We start from the raw sequence: 23,319 nt of genomic DNA, 5'->3' as shown, positions 1-23,319 counted from the left end.
GTCAGTATGTAGGGTCCTGTCAGTCTGTCATTATGTAGGGTCCTGTCAGTATGTAGGGTCCTGTCAGTATGTAGGGTCCTGTCAGTATGTAGGGTCCTGTCATTATGTAGGGTCCTGTCAGTATGTAGGGTCCTGTCAGTCTGTCATTATGTAGGGTCCTGTCAGTATGTAGGGTCCTGTCATTATGTAGGGTCCTGACAGTCTGTCAGTGTGTAGGGTCCTGTCAGTATGTCATTATGTAGGGTCTTGTCAGTATGTAGGGTCCTGTCATTATGTAGGGTCCTGTCAGTACGTAGGGTCCTGTCAGTCTGTCAGTATGTAGGGTCCTGTCAGTCTGTCAGTATGTAGGGTCCTGTCAGTATGTAGGGTCCTGTCAGTCTGTCAGTATGTAGGGTCCTGTCAGTCTGTCAGTATGTAGGGTCCGGTCAGTATGTAGGGTCCTGTCAGTCTGTCAGTATGTAGGGTCCTTTCAGTATGTAGAGTCCTGTCAGTACGTAGGGTCCTGTCAGTACGTAGGGTCCTGTCAGTATGTCATTATGTAGAGTCCTGTCATTGTGTAGGGCCCTGTCAGTATGTAGGGTCCTGTCAGTATGTAGGGTCCTGTCAGTATGTAGGGTCCTGTCAGTCTGTCAGTCTGTAGAGTCCTGTCAGTCTGTAGGGTCCTGTCAGTATGTTGGGTCCTGTCAGTCTGTGGAGTCCTGTCAGTGTGTAGGGTCCTGTCAGTCTGTCAGTGTGTAGGGTCATCAGACTGACAGGACCCTACAGACTGACAGGACTCTACACACTGACAGACTGACAGGACTCTACACACTGAAACACTAACAGGACTCTACACACTGACAGGACTCTACACACTGACAGGACTCTACACACTGACAGGACCCTACACACTGACAGGACCCCACACACTGACAGGACTCTACAGACTGACAGGACTCTACACATTGACAGGACCCCACACACTGACAGGACTCTACAGACTGACAGGACCCTACACACTGACAGGACCCTACAGACTATCTGTTGGGTCCTGTCAGTGTGTAGGGTCCAGTCTGATGATGGTCTTGGAGTCGTGCACGGCCACACAGTCTTGGGTGAACTAAGCACACACCCCTGTGGGGCCCCTTTGTTGAGGGTCAGCGTGGCGGAGGTGATGTTGCCTACCCTTACCACCTGGGTTCGGCCCATCAGGAAGTCCAAGATCCAGCTGCAGAGGGAGGTGTTCAGTCCCAGGATCCTTAGCTTAGTGATGAGCTTGGAGGGGACAATGGTGTTGAACGCTGAGCTGTAGTCAATGAACATCATGCTCACATAGGTGTTCCTCTTATCTAGGTGGGTGAGTGCAGTGTGGAGAGCAATTGAGATTGAGCCATCTATGGATCTGTTGGGGCGGTATGCAAATTGGAGTGGGTCTAGAGTGTCTGGGATGCTAGAGTTAATGTGTGCCATAACCAGCCTTTCAAAGCACTTAATGATTTCCAGAAGTGAGTTCCACAGGGTGGTAGTCATTGTGGCATGAAGCCTTAATTAAAGTTCTTAGGAACAGGAATGATAGATTGGTGTTCATCTTAAACGTGGGGGATTACAGAATGGGACAAGTAGAGGTTGAAAATTACTGTGAATATACCTGCCAGTTTTTCTGCTTTTCTGCTCTGAGACCACGCCCTGGAACAGAATCAGACGCCACGCCATTTCAGCTTTAGCCTACGAAGAAAGGAATACATTGCGACACGGTCTGTGGCTTCAGCCTACTAACTCCCCTCCCACTCAGCCTACTAGCTCCTCTCCCACTCTGCTTACTAGCTCCCCACCCACTCAGCCTACTAGCTCCCCACCCACTCAGCCTATTAACTCCCCTCACACTCAGCCTGCTAGCTCCTCTCCCACTCTGCTTACTAGCTCCCCGCCCACTCAGCATACTAGCTCCCCGCCCACTCAGCCTACTAACTCCCGCCCATTCAGCCTACTAGCTCCCAGCCCACTCAGCCTACTAGCTCCCCGCCCACTCAGCCTACTAACTCCCCGCCCATTCAGCCTAATAGCTCCCAGCCTACTCAGCCTACTAGCTCCCCGCCCACTCAGCCTACAAACTCCCCACCCACTCAGCCTACTAGCTCCCCGCCCACTCAGCCTACTAACTCCCAGCCTACTAGCTCCCCGCCCACTCAGCCTACTAGCTCCCCGCCTACTAGCTCCCTGCCCACTCAGCCTACTAGCTCCCCACCCACTCAGCCTACTAACTCCCAGCCTACTAGCTCCCCGCCCACTCAGCCTACTAGCTCCCCGCCCATTCAGCCTACTAGCTCCCAGCTCACTCAGCCTACTAGCTCCCCGCCCACTCAGCCTATTAACTCCCTCACACTCAGCCTACTAGCTCCCTCCCACTCTGCTTACTAGCTCCCCGCCCACTCAGCATACTAGCTCCCCGCCCACTCAGCCTACTAACTCCCCGCCCATTCAGCCTACTAGCTCCCAGCCCACTCAGCCTACTAGCTCCCCGCCCACTCAGCCTACTAACTCCCCACCCATTCAGCCTACTAGCTCCCAGCCTACTCAGCCTACTAGCTCCCCGCCCACTCAGCCTACAAACTCCCCGCCCACTCAGCCTACTAGCTCCCCGCCCACTCAGCCTACTAACTCCCAGCCTACTAGCTCCCCGCCCACTCAGTCTACTAGCTCCCCGCCTACTAGCTCCCTGCCCACTCAGCCTACTAGCTCCCCACCCACTCAGCCTACTAACTCCCAGCCTACTAGCTCCCCGCCCACTCAGCCTACTAGCTCCCCGCCCATTCAGCCTACTAGCTCCCAGCTCACTCAGCCTACTAGCTCCCCGCCCACTCAGCCTACTAACTCCGAGCCTAATAACTCCCCGCCCACTCAGCCTACTAGCTCCCTGCCCACTCAGCCTACTAGCTCCCCACCCACTCAGCCTACTAACTCCCAGCCTACTAGCTCCCCGCCCACTCAGTCTACTAACTCGCCGCCCACTCAGCCTACCAACTCCCCACCCACTCAGCCTACTAGCTCCCAGCCCACTCAGCCTACTAGCTCCCCGCCCACTCAGTCAACTAACTCCGAGCCTACTAACTCCCCGCCCACTCAGCCTACTAGCTCCCCGCCCACTCAGCCTACTAGATCCCCGCCCACTCAGCCTACTAGCTCCCCACCCACTCAGCCTACTAACTCCCAGCCTACTAGCTCCCCGCCCACTCAGCCTACTAGCTCCCCACCCACTCAGCCTACTAGCTCCCCGCCCACTCAGCCTACTAGATCCCTGCCCACTCAGCCTACTAGCTCCCCACCCACTCAGCCTACTAACTCCCAGCCTACTAGCTCCCCGCCCACTCAGCCTACTAGCTCCCCACCCACTCAGCCTACTAGCTCCCCACCCACTCAGCCTACTAACTCTCCACCCACTCAGCCTACTAGCTCCCCGCCCACTCAGCCTACTAGCTCCTCGCCCACTCAGCCTACTAGCTCCCCGCCCACTCAGCCTACTAACTCCCAGCCTACTAGCTCCCCACCCACTCAGCCTACTAGCTCCCCGCCCACTCAGCCAACTAGCTCCCCGCTCACTCAGCCTACTAGCTCCCCGCTCACTCAGCCTACTAGCTCCCCGCCCACTCAGCCTACTAGCTCCTCGCCCACTCAGCCTACTAGCCCCCGCCCACTCAGCCTACTAGCTCCCCGCCCACTCAGCCTACTAGCTCCCCGCCCACTCAGCCTACTAGCTCCCCGCCCACTCAGCCTACTAGCTCCCCGCCCACTCAGCCTACTAGCTCCCCGCCCACTCAGCTTACTAGCTCCCCGCCCACTCAGTCTGTCTTTTCAGACTTCCTGGTAGTTTGACATGAGAGAAAAAGTGCATTTTCTCAAAGTGTGAGCATTTCTAAATGGAAAAATACTTTATTAGTCATTTTTAGTTAGAATCTGAATGACTGTTTGGGTCCTTTTTAAAGCACACTTTTGTACATGTTGAATCTTTGTAAGAAAATGACTATTTGAGGCATGAAATGCGGTAAATGTATGTACCTGTAACTAAATGTCAAACGATGTACTTTATACGGTACGACTACAGTGACAAGCATTTATACCCTTTAATAGTACAATTACGATGACAAGCATTTATACCCTTTAATTATACAATTACAATGACAAGCATTTATACCCTTTAATTATACAATTACAATGACAAGCATGTATATCCCTTTAATTATACAACTTTATTTATTAGTGTTTCTCTCCCCCCCTCTGCCCCTCCCCTCTCTCTCTCTCTCTCTCTCTCTCTCCTCTCTCTCTCTGTCTCGCCTCCTCTCTCTCCCTCTCTCTCTCGCCTCTCTCTCTCTCTCTCTCTCTCTCTCTCTGTCTCTCCCCTCTCTTTCTTTCTCTCTCTCTCTCTCTCTTTTTACTTCTTCTCTCTCCCTCCCTCTCTTTCTCTGTCTCGCCTCCTCTCTCTCTCTCCCTCTCTCTCTCTCTGTCTCGCCTCTCTCTCTCTCTCTCTCTCTCTCTCTCTCTCTCTCTCCCCCTCTCTTTCTCTCTCTCTCTCTCTCTCTCTCTCTTTCTTTCTTCTTCTCTCCCTCCCTCTCTTTCTCTGTCTCTCCTCCTCTCTCTCTCTCTCTCTCTCTCTCTCTCTCTCTGTCTCTCCTCCCTCTCTTTCTCTCTCTCTCTCTCTTTACTTCTTCTCTCTCCCTCCCTCTCTTTCTTGCTGTCTCTCTCTCCCTCTCTCTCTCTGTCTCGCCTCCTCTCTCTCTCTCTGTCTCTCCCCCCTCTCTCTCTCTCTCTCTTTACTTCTTCTCTCTCCCTCCCTCTCTTTCTTGCTGTCTTTCTCTCCCCCTCTCTCTAAATTCAATTTAAGGGCATTGCTGGGAAACATATGTTTACATTGCCAAAGCAAGTGAAATAGACAATAAACAAAAGTGAAATAAACAATATAAAATGAACACTCACAAAAGTTCCAAAAGAATAAAGACATTTCAAATGTTGTAAATATGTGCAAATACTTCAACTACAAAATGGAAAATAAATGAACATAAATATGGGTTGTATTTACAATGGTGTTTGTTCTTCACTGGTTGCCCTTTTCTTGCGCAACAGGTCACACATCTTGCTGCTGTGATGGCACACTGTGGTATTTCACCCAGTAGATATGAGAGTTTATCCAAATTGGATTTGTTTCAGAATTCTTTGTGAATCTGTGTAATCTGAGAGAATTATGTGTCTCTAATATGGTCATGCCTTTGCCAGGTTAGGAAGTGCAGCTCAGTTTCCACCTAATTTTGTGGTAAGTGTGCACATAGCCTGTCTTCTCTTGAGAGCCATGTCTGCCTACGGTGGCTTTTCTCAATAGCAAGGATATGCTCACTGAGTGTACCCTCACTCTCTCTCTCTCCTCTCTCTATCTGAACAGTTAAAATGACACTCAAAAGTTTTTGAAAGCATAAAGACATTTCAAATGTAATATTATGGCTATGTTGTAACAATGTGCAAACAGTTTCAGAAAAATATATACATTTGAAGTCGGAAGATTACATACACCTTAGCCAAATACATTTAAACTCAGTTTTAAAAAATTACTGACATTTAATCCTAGTAAAAATACTAGGTCAGTTAGGATCACCACTTTATTTTAATAAGAATGTGAAATGAAAGAATAATTGTAGACAGAAGTGAAGATTTCAGCTTTTATTTCTTCATCACATTCACAGTGGGTCAGAAGTTTACATACACTCAATTAGTATTTGGTAGCATTGCCTTTAAATTGTTTAACTTGGGTCAAACATTTTGGGTAGCCTTCCACAAGCTTCCCACAATAAGTTGGGTGAATTTTGGCCCCATTCCTCCTGACAGAGCTAGTGTAACTGAGTCAGGTTTGTAGGCCTCCTTGCTCGCACACGCTTTTTCAGTTCAGCCCACTAATGTTCTATAGAATTGAGGTCAGGGCTTTGTGATGGCCGCTCTAATACCTTGACTTTGTTGTCCTTAAGCCATTTTGCCACAACTTTGGAAGTATGCTTGGGGTAGTTGTCCATTTGGAAGACCCATTTCTGACCAAGCTTTAACTTTAACTTTAACTGATGTCTTGAAATGTTACTTAAATTTATCCACATAATTTTCCCCACTCATGATGCCATCTATTTTGTGAAGTGCACCAGTCCCTCCTGCAGTAAAGCACCCCCACAACATGATGCTGCCAACCCCGTGCTTCACGGTTGGGATGGTGTTCGGCTTGCAAGCCTCCCCCTTTTTCCTCCAAACATAACGATGGTCATTATGGCCAAACAGTTCTATTTTTGTTTCATCAGACCAGAGGACATTTCGCCAAAAAGCACAAACTTTGTCCCCATGTGCAGTTGCAAACTGTAGTCTGGCTTTTTTATGGTCGTTTTGGAGCAGTGGCTTCTTCCTTGCTGAGCGGCCTTTCAGGTTATGTCGATATAGGACTCATTTTACAGTGGATATAGATATTTTTGTACCTGTTTCCTTCAGCATCTTCACAAGGTCCTTTGCTGATGTTCTGGGATTGATTTGCACTTTTCGCACCAAAGTACGTTCATCTCTAGGAGACAGAAGGCGTCTCCTTCCTGAGCGGTATGACGGCTGCCTGGTCCCATGGTGTTTATACTTGCGTACTATTGTTTGTACAGATGAACGTGATACCTTCAAGAAATTCAGGAAATTGCTCCCAAGCAAGAACCAGACTTGTGGAGGTCTACAATTTTTTTCCTGAGGTCTTGGCTGATTTCTTTTGATTTTCCCATGATGTCAAGCAAAGAGGCACTGAGTTTGAAGGTAGGCCTAGAAATACATCCACAGGTACACCTCCAATTGATTCAAATGATATCAATTAGCCTATCAGAAGCTTCAAAAGCTATGACATTATTTTCTGGAATTTTCCAAGCTGTTTAAAGGCACAGTCAACTTAGTGTATGTAAACATCTGACCCACTGGAATTGTGATACAGTGAATTATAAGGGAAATAATCTGTCTGTAAACAATTGTTGGAAAGATTACTTGTGTCATGCACAAAGTAGATGTCCTAACCGACTTTCCAAAACTGTAGTTTGTTAGCAAGATATTTGTGGATTGGTTGAAAAACAGGTTTTAATGACTCCAACCTAAGTGTTTGGTAACTTTCCCACTTCAGCTGTATATGGGTGTTTGTGCATCACTGGTTCTTGTGGCAACACATCCTGCAAATCTTTCTCCCTATAACAGAGACACTGTGGCTGGAACTCTTTCTGTGTGTGTGTGTGTGGGTGGTGGTGGTGGTGGTGGTGGTGGAACTCTATCTGTGGTGGTGGTGGTGGTGGTGGTGGAACTCTATCTGTGTGTGTGGGTGTGGTGGTGGTGGTGGTGGTGGGTGTTGGTGGTGGTGGTGGTGGAACTCTATCTGTGTGTGTGTGTGGGTGGTGGTGGTGGTGATGGTGGTGGTGGAACTCTATCTGTGTGGGTGGTGGTGGTGGTGGTGGAACTCTATCTGTGTGTGTGTGGTGGTGGTGGTGGTGGTGGTGGAACTCTATCTGTGTGTGTGTGTGTGTGTGGTGGTGGTGGTGGTGGTGGTGGAACTCTATCTGTGTGTGGTGGTGGTGGTGGTGGTGGTGGTGGTGGTGGTGGTGGTGGTGGTGGTGGTGGTGGTGGTGGAAGAGATTTGTGAGGATTCACTTTGTAGTTGCTTCTGCCTTTGTTCAATATTTGAACTGTACGTCTCAAATGGCACCCTATTCCCTATATAGTGCCCTATTTTTGTTAACAAAACCCTATTGGTCCTGATCAAAAGTAGTGCACTATAAAGGGTGTTTGGTACCATGCCACAGAGAGAACATCCCATCAATATTAATTTAACATGGCTCAACATTGCCCCCTGTAGGATGGGAAAAGCAGGTTCACACTGACTAATTCTCCTTTTTTTACCTTTATTTAACAAGGCAAGTCAGTTAAGAAGAAATTCTTACTTACATTGACGGCCTACCAGTGAACTGCCTTTTTCAGGGGCAGAACGACAGATTTTTACATGAGCTCGCGGATTCAGTCTAGCAACCTTTCAGTTACTGGCCCAATGCTCGAACCACTAGGCTACCTGCCACCTCTACACGCTAACCACTAGGCTACCTGCCGACTCTACACTCTAACCACTAGGCTACCTGCCGACTCTACACTCTAACCACTAGGCTACCTGCCGCCCCTACACTCTAACCACTAGGCTACCTGCCGACTCTACACTCTAACCACTAAGCTACCTGCCGCCCCTACACTCTAACCACTAGACTACCTAACGCACCTACACTCTAACCACTAGGCTACCTGCCGCCCCTACACTCTAACCAGTAGACTACCTAACGCACCTACACTCTAACCACTAGGCCACCTGCCGCCCCTACACTCTAACCACTAGGCTACCTGCCTCCTCTACACTCTAACCACTAGGCTACCTGCCTCCCCTACACTCTAACCACTAGGCTACCTGCCTCCTCTACACTCTAACCACTAGGCTACCTACCTCCTCTACACTCTAACCTCTAGGCCACCTGCCGCCCCTACACTCTAACCACTAGGCTACCTGCCTCCTCTACACTCTAACCACTAGGCTACCTGCCGCCCCTACACTCTAACCACTAGGCTACCTGCCTCCTCTACACTCTAACCACTAGGCTACCTGCCTCCTCTACACTCTAACCACTAGGCTACCTGCCACCCTACACTCTAACCACTAGGCTACCTGCCGCCCTACACTCTAACCACTAGGCCACCTGCCGCCCCCACTCTAACCACTAGGCTACCTGCCACCTCTACACTCTAACCACTAGGCTACCTGACACCCCTACACTGTAACCACTAGGCTACCTGCCTCCTCTACACTCTAACCACTAGGCTACCTGCCTCCTCTACACTCTAAGCACTAGGCTACCTGCCACCTCTACACTCTAACCACTAGGCTACCTGCCTCCTCTACACTCTAACCACTAGGCTACCTGCCGCCCCTACACTCTAACCACTAGGCTACCTGCCTCCCCTACACTCTAACCACTAGGCTACCTGCCGCCCTACACTCTAACCACTAGACTACCTGCACCTACACTCTAACCACTAGGCTACCTGCCGCCTCTACACTCTAACCACTAGGCTACCTGCAGCCTCTACACTCTAACCACTAGGCTACCTGCCTCCTCTACACTCTAACCACTAGGCTACCTGCCTCCCCCACACTCTAACCACTAGGCTACCTGCCGCCCCTACACTCTAACCACTAGGCTACCTGCCTCCTCTACACTCTAACCACTAGGCCACCTGCCGCCCCTCCTCTCTAACCACTAGGCTACCTGCCTCCTCTACACTCTAACCACTAGGCTACCTGCCTCCTCTACACTCTAACCACTAGGCTACCTGCCTCCTCTACACTCTAACCACTAGGCTACCTGCCTCCTCTACACTCTAACCACTAGGCTACCTGCCTCCTCTACACTCTAACCACTAGGCTACCTGCCTCCTCTACACTCTAACCACTAGGCTACCTGCCTCCTCCACACTCTAACCACTAGGCTACCTGCCTCCTCTACACTCTAACCACTAGGCTACCTGCCTCCTCTACACTCTAACCACTAGGCTACCTGCCTCCTCTACACTCTAACCACTAGGCTACCTGCCGCTTCTACACTCTAACCACTAGGCTACCTGCCTCCTCTACACTCTAACCACTAGGCCACCTGCCGCCCCTCCTCTCTAACCACTAGGCTACCTGCCTCCTCTACACTCTAACCACTAGGCTACCTGCCTCCTCTACACTCTAACCACTAGGCTACCTGCCTCCTCTACACTCTAACCACTAGGCTACCTGCCTCCTCTACACTCTAACCACTAGGCTACCTGCCTCCTCTACACTCTAACCACTAGGCTACCTGCCTCCTCTACACTCTAACCACTAGGCTACCTGCCTCCTCTACACTCTAACCACTAGGCTACCTGCCTCCTCTACACTCTAACCACTAGGCTACCTGCCTCCTCGACACTCTAACCACTAGGCTACCTGCCTCCTCTACACTCTAACCACTAGGCTACCTGCCGCCCTACACTCTAACCACTAGGCTACCTCCCTCCTCTACACTCTAACCACTAGGCTACCTGCCTCCTCTACACTCTAACCACTAGGCTACCTGCCTCCTCTACACTCTAACCACTAGGCTACCTGCCTCCTCTACACTCTAACCACTAGGCTACCTGCCTCCTCTACACTCTAACCACTAGGCTACCTGCCTCCTCGACACTCTAACCACTAGGCTACCTGCCTCCTCTACACTCTAACCACTAGGCTACCTGCCGCTTCTACACTCTAACCACTAGGCTACCTGCCTCCTCTACACTCTAACCACTAGGCCACCTGCCTCCCCTCCTCTCTAACCACTAGGCTACCTGCCTCCTCTACACTCTAACCACTAGGCTACCTGCCTCCTCTACACTCTAACCACTAGGCTACCTGCCTCCTCGACACTCTAACCACTAGGCTACCTGCCTCCTCTACACTCTAACCACTAGGCTACCTGCCCTCTACACTCTAACCACTAGGCTACCTGCCTCCTCTACACTCTAACCACTAGGCCACCTGCCGCCCCTCCTCTCTAACCACTAGGCTACCTGCCTCCTCTACACTCTAACCACTAGGCTACCTGCCTCCTCTACACTCTAACCACTAGGCTACCTGCCTCCTCTACACTCTAACCACTAGGCTACCTGCCGCCCCTCTACACTCTAACCACTAGGCTACCTGCCTCCTCTACACTCTAACCACTAGGCTACCTGCCTCCTCTACACTCTAACCACTAGGCTACCTGCCTCCTCTACACTCTAACCACTAGGCTACCTGCCTCCTCTACACTCTAACCACTAGGCTACCTGCCTCCTCGACACTCTAACCACTAGGCTACCTGCCTCCTCTACACTCTAACCACTAGGCTACCTGCCGCTTCTACACTCTAACCACTAGGCTACCTCCCTCCTCTACACTCTAACCACTAGGCTACCTGCCACCCCTACACTCTAACCACTAGGCTACCTGCCTCCTCTACGCTCTAACCACTAGGCTACCTGCCACCCCTACACTCTAACCACTAGGCTACCTGCCGCCCCTACACTCTAACCACTAGGCTACCTGCCACCCCTACACTCTAACCACTAGGCTACCTGCCGCCCCTACACTCTAACCACTAGGCTACCTGCCTCCTCTACACTCTAACCACTAGGCTACCTGCCTCCCTACACTCTAACCACTAGGCTACCTGCCGCCTCTACACTCTAACCACTAGGCTACCTGCCGCCTCTACACTCTAACCACTAGGCTACCTGCCTCCTCTACACTCTAACCACTAGGCTACCTGCCTCCTCTACACTCTAACCACTAGGCTACCTGCCTCCTCTACACTCTAACCACTAGGCTACCTGCCTCCTCTACACTCTAACCACTAGGCTACCTGCCGCTTCTACACTCTAACCACTAGGCTACCTCCCTCCTCTACACTCTAACCACTAGGCTACCTGCCACCCCTACACTCTAACCACTAGGCTACCTGCCTCCTCTACGCTCTAACCACTAGGCTACCTGCACCTCTACGCTCTAACCACTAGGCTACCTGCCACCTCTACGCTCTAACCACTAGGCTACCTGCCGCCTCTACACTCTAACCACTAGGCTACCTGCCTCCTCTACACTCTAACCACTAGGCTACCTGCCGCCCCTACACTCTAACCACTAGGCTACCTGCCGCCTCTACACTCTAACCACTAGGCTACCTGCCTCCTCTACACTCTAACCACTAGGCTACCTGCCGCCTCTACACTCTAACCACTAGGCTACCTGCCGCTCTACACTCTAACCACTAGGCTACCTCCCTCCTCTACACTCTAACCACTAGGCTACCTGCCACCCCTACACTCTAACCACTAGGCTACCTGCCTCCTCTACGCTCTAACCACTAGGCTACCTGCCACCCCTACACTCTAACCACTAGGCTACCTGCCCCCCTACACTCTAACCACTAGGCTACCTGCCACCCCTACACTCTAACCACTAGGCTACCTGCCGCCCCTACACTCTAACCACTAGGCTACCTGCCTCCTCTACACTCTAACCACTAGGCTACCTGCCTCCTCTACACTCTAACCACTAGGCTACCTGCCGCCTCTACACTCTAACCACTAGGCTACCTGCCGCCTCTACACTCTAAGCACTAGGCTACCTGCCTCCTCTACACTCTAACCACTAGGCTACCTGCCGCTTCTACACTCTAACCACTAGGCTACCTCCCTCCTCTACACTCTAACCACTAGGCTACCTGCCACCCCTACACTCTAACCACTAGGCTACCTGCCTCCTCTACACTCTAACCACTAGGCTACCTGCCACCTCTACACTCTAACCACTAGGCTAACTGCCGCCCTACTTGTAGTCTAAACTCTGATGAAAGTTATAATTATAAATCTGTGATAAACTCAATGGAAATGTATTTTGTTGAGAAACGACAGAAAATGTAACAGATTCAGTCTGTTCCATTAAAACTGCTCAGGTCTTTGAAACGTCTTCAGTCCTTCCGACAGAAGTTGAATTGTGTTTTGTGTGTTTTCTCAATGCGCTCTGAAATAAGCTATTACCCAGTCATATCTTTGATGTCCCTCCCTCCCTCCCTCCCTCCCTCCCTCTCCCTCTCTCCCTCCCCTCCCTCCCTCCCTCCCTCCCCCTCTCTGCCTCGTCTCTCCTACTTCCCCTCACTCTCCATATTTTCTTTCTTTGTCCCTTATCCTCCCTCTCTCCTCCCTCTCCCTCATCCCCCTCTCCTACCCATTCTACTCCCCTTCTTTCTCTTCCTTCTCCCTCATCCCTCTACTCCCTCTCTCTCTCCTCCTTCTTCCCTCTCCCTCCCCTTCTACTCCCCCTCTCTCCTCCCTCTCCCTCCCCCTCCATCTCCCTCATCCCTCTACTCCCTCTCTCTCTCCTCCTTCTTCCCTCTCCCTCCCCTTCTACTCCCCCTCTCTCCTCCCTCTCCCTCCCCCTCTCTCTCTCTCTCACTCCTCCATCTCCCTCCTCCCTCCCTCTCCCTCCCCTTCTACTCCCCCCCTCTCTCCCACTTCTAGGATTAGAGGGTGTTGATATGACCAGGGTTACGTCCCAAATAGCATCCTATTCCCTATGTAGTGCACTACAGTGCCCATAGGGCCTATATATACGTGGAATAGGGTGCCATTTGGTACACAGGCCAACCTTTGACTTCGATAGGCATCTCCTCTCCTCTGGGTTCCCATGGTAACTGTGTTGCTGGGTTCAGATTCGTGGTATGTGACTCTGGGGCCAACACGATAGAAGATAATGATGGTGGTGATGATGATGAGGGTGATGATAATGAGGGTGAGGATGATGATGAGGGTGATGATAATGAGGGTGAGGATGATAATGAAGTTGCTGATGGTGATTACGATGATGGTGATGAGGATGATGAGAATGAAGGTGATGATGATGATGATAATGAAGATGGTGATAATGGTGATAATGAGGGTGGTGTTGATTATGGTGATAATGAGAGTGATGAGTATGATGATAACGAAGGTGATGATGATGATGATGATGATGATAATGATGATGACGATAATGAGGGTAGTTGATTGTTGGGGAGGATTATAATGATAGTGATAATAATGGTGAGGATGACAAAGATGATGATGATGATGAAGAGAATGAAAATCATATCCTCTTGTAAACCATGGTATATTTTATATCTGTTCAGTTGAGGCATCATGAGCTTCTATAACTTACATCACTAAAGAAGATCTGATCTGTAGGCCCCTCCGTTCATCCAGACATCTGACTGACTGTGGAGAATGTGATTTCTGTCTCCACATCAGATGCCCAGAGTACCTAACAGAGCTCACTGAACAAGACAAAACACGTTCTGCTTCCCACATGATATTCTATAACCCAATACACACACACACACACACACACACACACACACACACACACACACACACACACACACACACACACACACACACACACACACACACACACACACACAATGTTCCATAACCTAATACAACTATAATATATGACTGCGGTGATTTGGAGCAAAAGAGGAAAGTGGCCACAGGGTTAAAATGGAGAATTAGATTGTAGTGTACACACCGTAATGGTGTTCTGAGGATGTAGTGTACACACCGTAATGGTGTTCTGAGGATGTAGTGTACACACCGTAATGGTGTTCTGAGGATGTAGTGTACACACCGTAATGGTGTTTTGAGGATGTAGTGTACACACCGTAATGGTGTTCACACCGTAATGGTGTTCTGAGGATGGTGTTCTGAGGAGTGTACACACCGTAATGGTGTTCTGAGGATGTAGTGTACACACCGTAATGGTGTTCTGAGGATGTGTACACACCGTAATGGTGTTCTGAGGATGTGTACACACCGTAATGGTGTTCTGAGGATGTAGTGTACACACCGTAATGGTGTTCTGAGGATGTAGTGTACACACCGTAATGGTGTTCTGAGGATGTAGTGTACACACCGTAATGGTGTTCTGAGGATGTAGTGTACACACCGTAATGGTGTTCTGAGGATGTAGTGTACACACCGTAATGGTGTTCTGAGGATGTAGTGTACACACCGTAATGGTGTTCTGAGGATGTAGTGTACACACCGTAATGGTGTTCTGAGGATGTAGTGTACACACCGTAATGGTGTTCTGAGGATGTAGTGTACACACCGTAATGGTGTTCTGAGGATGTAGTGTACACACCGTAATGGTGTTCTGAGGATGTAGTGTACACACCGTAATGGTGTTCTGAGGATGTAGTGTACACACCGTAATGGTGTTCTGAGGATGTAGTGTACACACCGTAATGGTGTTCTGAGGATGTAGTGTACACACCGTAATGGTGTTCTGAGGACACCGTAATGGTGTTCTGAGGATGTAGTGTACACACCGTAATGGTGTTCTGAGGATGTAGTGTACACACCGTAATGGTGTTCTGAGGATGTAGTGTACACACCGTAATGGTGTTCTGAGGATGTAGTGTACACACCGTAATGGTGTTCTGAGGATGTAGTGTACACACCGTAATGGTGTTCTGAGGATGTAGTGTACACACCGTAATGGTGTTCTGAGGATAGTGTACACACCGTAATGGTGTTCTGAGGATGTAGTGTACACCGTAATGGTGTTCTGAGGATGTAGTGTACACACCGTAATGGTGTTCTGAGGATGTAGTGTACACACCGTAATGGTGTTCTGAGGATGTAGTGTACACACCGTAATGGTGTTCTGAGGATGTAGTGTACACACCGTAATGGTGTTCTGAGGATGTAGTGTACACACCGTAATGGTGTTCTGAGGATGTAGTGTACACACCGTAATGGTGTTCTGAGGATGTAGTGTACACACCGTAATGGTGTTCTGAGGATGTAGTGTACACACCGTAATGGTGTTCTGAGGATGTAGTGTACACACCGTAATGGTGTTCTGAGGATGTAGTGTACACACCGTAATGGTGTTCTGAGGATGTAGTGTACACACCGTAATGGTGTTCTGAGGATGTAGTGTACACACCGTAATGGTGTTCTGAGGATGTAGTGTACACCGTAACCGTAATGGTGTTCTGAGGATGTAGTGTACACACCGTAATGGTGTTCTGAGGATGTAGTGTACACACCGTAATGGTGTTCTGAGGATGTAGTGTACACACCGTAATGGTGTTCTGAGGATGTAGTGTACACACCGTAATGGTGTTCTGAGGATGTAGTGTACACACCGTAATGGTGTTCTGAGGATGTAGTGTACACACCGTAATGGTGTTCTGAGGATGTAGTGTACACACCGTAATGGTGTTCTGAGGATGTAGTGTACACACCGTAATGGTGTTCTGAGGATGTAGTGTACACACCGTAATGGTGTTCTGAGGATGTAGTGTACACACCGTAATGGTGTTCTGAGGATGTAGTGTACACACCGTAATGGTGTTCTGAGGATGTAGTGTACACACCGTAATGGTGTTCTGAGGATGTAGTGTACACACCGTAATGGTGTTCTGAGGATGTAGTGTACACACCGTAATGGTGTTCTGAGGATGTAGTGTACACACCGTAATGGTGTTCTGAGGATGAGTGGTAATGGTGTTCTGAGGATGTAGTGTACACACCGTAATGGTGTTCTGAGGATGTAGTGTACACACCGTAATGGTGTTCTGAGGATGTAGTGTACACACCGTAATGGTGTTCTGAGGATGTAGTGTACACACCGTAATGGTGTTCTGAGGATGTAGTGTACACACCGTAATGGTGTTCTGAGGATGTAGTGTACACACCGTAATGGTGTTCTGAGGATGTAGTGTACACACCGTAATGGTGTTCTGAGGATGTAGTGTACACACCGTAATGGTGTTCTGAGGATGTAGTGTACACACCGTTCTAGGATGGTGTTCTGAGGATGTAGTGTACACACCGTAATGGTGTTCTGAGGATGTAGTGTACACACCGTAATGGTGTTCTGAGGATGTAGTGTACACACCGTAATGGTGTTCTGAGGATGTAGTGTACACACCGTAATGGTGTTCTGAGGATGTAGTGTACACACCGTAATGGTGTTCTGAGGATGTAGTGTACACACCGTAATGGTGTTCTGAGGATGTAGTGTACACACCGTAATGGTGTTCTGAGGATGTAGTGTACACACCGTAATGGTGTTCTGAGGATGTAGTGTACACACCGTAATGGTGTTCTGAGGATGTAGTGTACACACCGTAATGGTGTTCTGAGGATGTAGTGTACACACCGTAATGGTGTTCTGAGGATGTAGTGTACACACCGTAATGGTGCTCTGAGGATGTAGTGTACACACCGTAATGGTGTTCTGAGGATGTAGTGTACACACCGTAATGGTGTTCTGAGGATGTAGTGTACACACCGTAATGGTGTTCTGAGGATGTAGTGTACACACCGTAATGGTGTTCTGAGGATGTAGTGTACACACCGTAATGGTGTTCTGAGGATGTAGTGTACACACCGTAATGGTGTTCTGAGGATGTAGTGTACACACCGTAATGGTGTTCTGAGGATGTAGTGTACACACCGTAATGGTGTTCTGAGGATGTAGTGTACACACCGTAATGGTGTTCTGAGGATGTAGTGTACACACCGTAATGGTGTTCTGAGGATGTAGTGTACACACCGTAATGGTGTTCTGAGGATGTAGTGTACACACCGTAATGGTGTTCTGAGGATGTAGTGTACACACCGTAATGGTGTTCTGAGGATGTAGTGTACACACCGTAATGGTGCTCTGAGGATGTAGTGTACACACCGTAATGGTGTTCTGAGGATGTAGTGTACACACCGTAATGGTGTTCTGAGGATGTAGTGTACACACCGTAATGGTGTCCTGAGGATGTAGTGTACACACCGTAATGGTGCTCTGAGGATGTAGTGTACACACCGTAATGGTGTTCTGAGGATGTAGTGTACACACCGTAATGGTGTTCTGAGGATGTAGTGTACACACCGTAATGGTGCTCTGAGGATGTAGTGTACACACCGTAATGGTGCTCTGAGGATGTAGTGTACACACCGTAATGGTGTTCTGAGGATGTAGTGTACACACCGTAATGGTGTTCTGAGGATGTAGTGTACACACCGTAATGGTGTTCTGAGGATGTAGTGTACACACCGTAATGGTGTTCTGAGGATGTAGTGTACACACCGTAATGGTGTTCTGAGGATGTAGTGTACACACCGTAATGGTGTTCTGAGGATGTAGTGTACACACCGTAATGGTGTTCTGAGGATGTAGTGTACACACCGTAATGGTGTTCTGAGGATGTAGTGTACACACCGTAATGGTGTTCTGAGGATGTAGTGTACACACCGTAATGGTGTTCTGAGGATGTAGTGTACACACCGTAATGGTGCTCTGAGGATGTAGTGTACACACCGTAATGGTGTTCTGAGGATGTAGTGTACACACCGTAATGGTGTTCTGAGGATGTAGTGTACACACCGTAATGGTGTTCTGAGGATGTAGTGTACACACCGTAATGGTGTTCTGAGGATGTAGTGTACACACCGTAATGGTGTTCTGAGGATGTAGTGTACACACCGTAATGGTGTTCTGAGGATGTAGTGTACACACCGTAATGGTGTTCTGAGGATGTAGTGTACACACCGTAATGGTGTTCTGAGGATGTAGTGTACACACCGTAATGGTGTTCTGAGGATGTAGTGTACACACCGTAATGGTGTTCTGAGGGTGTAGTGTACACACCGTAATGGTGTTCTGAGGATGTAGTGAACACACCGTAATGGTGTTCTGAGGATGTAGTGTACACACCGTAATGGTGTTCTGAGGATGTAGTGTACACACCGTAATGGTGTTCTGAGGATGTAGTGTACACACCGTAATGGTGTTCTGAGGATGTAGTGTACACACCGTAATGGTGTTCTGAGGATGTAGTGTACACACCGTAATGGTGTCCTGAGGATGTAGTGTACACACCGTAATGGTGTTCTGAGGATGTAGTGTACACACCGTAATGGTGTCCTGAGGATGTAGTGTACACACCGTAATGGTGCTCTGAGGATGTAGTGTACACACCGTAATGGTGTTCTGAGGATGTAGTGTACACACCGTAATGGTGTTCTGAGGATGGAAGACTAAATGTTCTCTGAGATGAATGTGTAGGATTTATTTAGAGTTTGTGCATATGTGTATGTGTCAGAGAGGAGAGAGAGAGAGAGAGAGAGAGAGAGAGAGAGAGAGAGAGAGAGAGAGAGAAAGGGAGCGAGAGAGAGAGAGAGCAAAAAGAGAGAGAGCAAAGAGAGAGAGAGAGAGAGAGAGAGAAAGAGAGAGCAAAAAGAGACAGAGAGAGAGAGAGAGCAAAAAGAAGAGAGAGAGAGAGAGAGAGCAAAAAGAGAGAGAGCAAAAAGAGAGAGAGAGAGAGAGAGAGAGAAAGCAAAAAAAGAAGAGAGAGAGAGAGCAAAAAGAGAGAGAGCAAAAAGAGAGAGAGAGAGCGAGCAAAAAGAGAGAGAGCGAAGAGAGAGTGCGGAGAGAGAGAGTGTGAAGAGAGAAGCGATAGAAGAGAGAGGAGGGCGCAAAGATGTTTTCAAAGACAGATTCACTAGGGGAAGAGAAATAGAGGAGGACGAGGTCAGAAAAGGAAAGGAGCGGGGAGTATGCACATTAAGGAGATGTTGTCAGAGTACAGAGAAATAGATGGAACAGACAGAGTACAGAGAAATAGATGGAACAGACAGACAGGTACAGAGATGGGAACAGACAGACAGATACAGAGATGGAACAGACAGGTACAGAGATGGAACAGACAGACAGGTACAGAGATGGAACAGACAGACAGATACAGAGATGAAACAGACAGACAGGTACAGAGATACAGAGATGGAAACAGACAGACAGGTACAGAGATGGAACAGACAGACAGACAGATACAGAGATGGAACAGACAGACAGATACAGAGATGGGAACAGACAGACAGATACAGAGATGGAACAGACAGACAGGTACAGAGATGAACAGACAGACAGATACAGAGATGGAACAGATAGACAGACAGAGATGGAACAGACAGACAGATACAGAGATGGAACAGACAGACAGATACAGAGATGGAACAGACAGACAGATACAGAGATGAAACAGACAGACAGGTACAGAGATGGAACAGACAGACAGACAGACAGACACAGAGATGGAACAGACAGACAGACAGATACAGAGATGGAACAGACAGACAGATACAGAGATGGAACAGACAGACAGACACAGAGATGGAACAGACAGACACAGAGATGGAACAGACAGACAGACACAGAGATGGAACAGACAGACACAGAGATGGAACAGACAGACAGGTACAGAGATGGAACAGACAGACAGACACAGAGATGGAACAGACAGACAGACACAGAGATGGAACAGACAGACAGGTACAGAGATGGAACAGACAGACAGATACAGAGATGAAACAGACAGACAGGCACAGAGATGAAACAGACAGACAGACACAGAGATGGAACAGACAGACAGACACAGAGATGGAACAGACAGACAGACACAGAGATGGAACAGACAGACAGATACAGAGATGGAACAGACAGACAGACACAGAGATGGAACAGACAGACAGACACAGAGATGGAACAGACAGACAGACAGAGATGGAACAGACAGACAGACACAGAGATGGAGACAGACAGACACAGAGATGGAACAGACAGACAGACACAGAGATGGAACAGACAGACAGACACAGAGATGGAACAGACAGAACAGAGATGGAACAGACAGACACAGAGATGGAACAGACAGACAGACACAGAGATGGAACAGACAGACACAGAGATGGAACAGACAGACAGACACAGATGGAACAGACAGACAGGTACAGAGATGAAACAGACAGACAGACACAGAGATGGAACAGACAGACAGGTACAGAGATGGAACAGACAGACACAGAGATGGAACAGACAGACACAGAGATGGAACAGACAGACAGACACAGAGATTGATGTCTTATTAATCTATCTGCACTATCCGATTTTCGCCATTACAGCGAAAGCATACCATGCGGTTGTTTGAGGACGGCGCCCCACATCAAAATATACTTTTTGAAAATCTTCCTCTGATTTGTCATCTAAAGGGTCCCAGCTATAACATGTAGTGTCATTTTGTTTGATAACATCCTTCTTTATATCCCAAAAGGTCAGTTTAGTTGGCGCCATCAATTTGAGTAATGAACCCGTTCAACCTGCAAAGGAAGGAATCTGAAAATCTACCTCTAAACTTTGTTTCAACAAGTGAAAATATGTTTCTATTTACTCCTCAGATATCTTAAAATGTAATCAAACTATAATATTGCTTACGGAAAGAAGTATGTTCAATAGCAAACCGATTTTAGCAGGTGCACTCTGTCTTCGTGGCGTGCGCATACGCGAATTTCCAAGACTGTGTCCCTGTACTATAACTAATTGTTCTTATTTGTTTTTGAAGTTACAAGCCTGAAACCTTGAACATAGACTGCTGACACCCTGTGGAAGCCATAGAAACTGCATCCTAGAATTCAGTATGCCTCTATACTTTCCATTGTAAGAGGCATGGGCTTTAAAAAAAACCCCACACAATTCCGGTTGGTTTTGCTTTGGAATTTCTCCTACCATATCTATTGTGTTATATTCTCCTACATTATTTTATCATTTCTACAAACATCAAAGTGTTTTATTTCCAATGGTACCAATTTTATGCATATCCTGGCTTCAGGGCCTGAGCAACAGGCGGTTTACTTTGGGCACGACATTCAGACAGGAAGTGGAGAAAAAAGGCGGCCTAGCCCTAAATAGTTTTAACGGCATCATATCCTGTTTCCACTTTACAGCCTGCACCTAACTGTACATGTGATGCTACTGCTTACTGAGACATACTGTACACTTTCTACTGTATCACCGTCTCCATCAAGCTCAGGTATTTACAGCTTTATAGTTGTTGGTTTAGCTAGCTAGAGATTTTTTTTGCCATATTAGCGTGTGACTCCTCAAAACAAAACATGGTATCAGGAACGAGATAACACTAGCTGAAACGAGCCACCTGGGCATTCACCAGATCGGCTTATTTTCACTGTCTGACCATCCAGAAACATAATGACACATCCTTCTATCCCTTTGAAGCACACACATCGTTTCCGTGACGTTGTCAGCTAACCCCTCTGTGGTCATAAGTAACATAACCATAGACCACTTCAACTGGTACAACCCTTCCACTCACGGGTGGCCAAAATGAACTAACTGAAAGCTTCTGAGCCACGCCTCAAATATCATTTCTGTGTGCCTTGCCTTTCTAATGAATTTCAGAGTTATCACCCATGACTGTATTTGTTAGTGACATAGACATGGTTGTTAAATTTGTTTGTTTTCAGTCCTGTGGCCTTCACTAAGTCAGTTAGTAAGTGACAGTTATCAGTAAAATTGAACTCTTTATGGTAACATGTAACATAAAGTGATACAATCTTATTTTGATGCATTGTTTTACTCTAATACAGTGACTTGAAACACTTTGTTTTATGGGCCACAGCATAACCTCTCGTACTCTCTCATACCCTCTCATACTCTCTCATACCCTCTCATACCCTCTCTGGGGCTGCAGGGTAGCCTAGTGGTTAGAGCGTTGGACTAGTAACCGGAAGGTTGCAAGTTCAAACCCCTGAGCTGACAAGGTATAAATCTGTCCTTCTGCCCCTGAACAGGCAGTTAACCCACTGTTCCTAGGCTGTCATTGAAAATAAGAATTTGTTCTTAACTGACTTGCCTAGTTAAATAAAGGTAAAAAAAAAAAAAATCAGGCTAGTCACAATTATGCTGGTTTGCAAAAAGTGTAATTCCTCTTGGAAACCTGCCAAGAGTTAGACCGTTGGGACATTCACCTGCGACCTGCATTCAGAATGACAGAGTTCATTTAATACTTAGAGTTCATTTAACACCTGCATCAACACTAGAAATGTTACCCTGAACAATCAATACTAGGTTACACTGGCCATTTTGCTGTCGATATTAATTGCACCTTGTCCTAAGGTAGGTCCAAAATGGCACAAGGCAAGGGAAGGAGAGAGAGAGAGAGAGAGAGGGGGAAAGAGAGAGAGAGAGAGAGAAACTAGTGCACTATATAGGGAATAGGGTGCCATAGGGCTCCGGTCAAAACTAGAGCACTATATAGGGAATAGGGTGCCATAGGGCTCTGGTCAAAACTAGTGCACTATATGGGGAATAGGGTGCCATAGGGCTCCGGTCAAAACTAGTGCACTATATAGGGAATAGGGTGCCATAGGGCTCCGGTCAAAACTAGTGCACTATATAGGGAACAGGGTGACTTTTCAGACTCTGCCCTTCCCTCACTTCATCATATCCTCACTATCCCAGCTTCTGTCTCAAGAGGCGCCAGTCTTGTCAGTTAATTCATAATGTGGTAGAGTTGAGTTGAGCTGAGTGTACCTGTTGCCATGGTTTCTCCATATGTTAGACAGATACAGCATGAGCTTTAGCTTGACAGGTGCTTCAGTTTAGAGTTCCACTTGTCGAACCTCCAGAACTCTGGTGGGAGTTCTGTCAGATGGAATTGGAACCAGACGGAACACACAGCAGAACTTTTCTGTCATGTGTATAGAGTCAAACAATACCTTACTGTAAACTGACTGACTGTAGATCTGTATATCTAATGTTGATGTAAACCCGTTCTCTCTCTCTTCCTTTCGCTTCCTTTCTCTCTCCCTTCTTCTCTCCTCCTC

At 48.1% G+C, this 23,319-nt stretch overlaps 1 protein-coding gene across 1 annotated transcript in view; it reads left to right on the top strand.

The window, feature by feature from the left end:
* The window catches only part of LOC112247577 (short transient receptor potential channel 4-like), a 125,374-nt gene that overhangs the window by 75,110 nt on the left and 26,945 nt on the right, over nt 1–23,319 (top strand). The window lies entirely within an intron of this gene.

The sequence above is a fragment of the Oncorhynchus tshawytscha genome, linkage group LG33 (genome assembly GCF_018296145.1).
Source record: "Oncorhynchus tshawytscha isolate Ot180627B linkage group LG33, Otsh_v2.0, whole genome shotgun sequence".
Lineage (NCBI taxonomy): Eukaryota > Metazoa > Chordata > Actinopteri > Salmoniformes > Salmonidae > Oncorhynchus > Oncorhynchus tshawytscha.
Note: the sequence above shows the minus strand (reverse complement) of the source record. Positions and strands in the feature narration are given on the sequence as shown.